This window comes from Buceros rhinoceros, unplaced genomic scaffold (genome assembly GCF_000710305.1).
Source record: "Buceros rhinoceros silvestris isolate BGI_N320 unplaced genomic scaffold, ASM71030v1 scaffold25159, whole genome shotgun sequence".
Classification (NCBI taxonomy): Eukaryota; Metazoa; Chordata; class Aves; order Bucerotiformes; family Bucerotidae; genus Buceros; species Buceros rhinoceros.
The window spans coordinates 8,193-8,474 of record NW_010434156.1 but is presented as its reverse complement, the minus strand read 5'-3'; positions in this window follow the sequence as shown (position 1 = coordinate 8,474).

Here is a 282-nt window from a genome sequence, read left to right as displayed (position 1 = left end):
TCACAGAACAAAAATGAAGTGGAACTTGAACTAATGCCTCTTTGCAAGCTTTGAACAATTTTGAATATAGCAGAGAAGAAAACACCTTCTACACTAAGGGATAAAAAATACTGACACTTTAACATTTGAGACTTCACAGTTGTGTTTCCAGCTTTGTTTCTAGAGCTTAGAAAGTTAGAAACTCATTAAAATAAAGCCAGACAGAAACTTCCAGACAGAGCTACGCAAAACACTCCTAGACACTGCATTTGTCCTTGTTAGCAGACAACAGCTCTGCCAAAG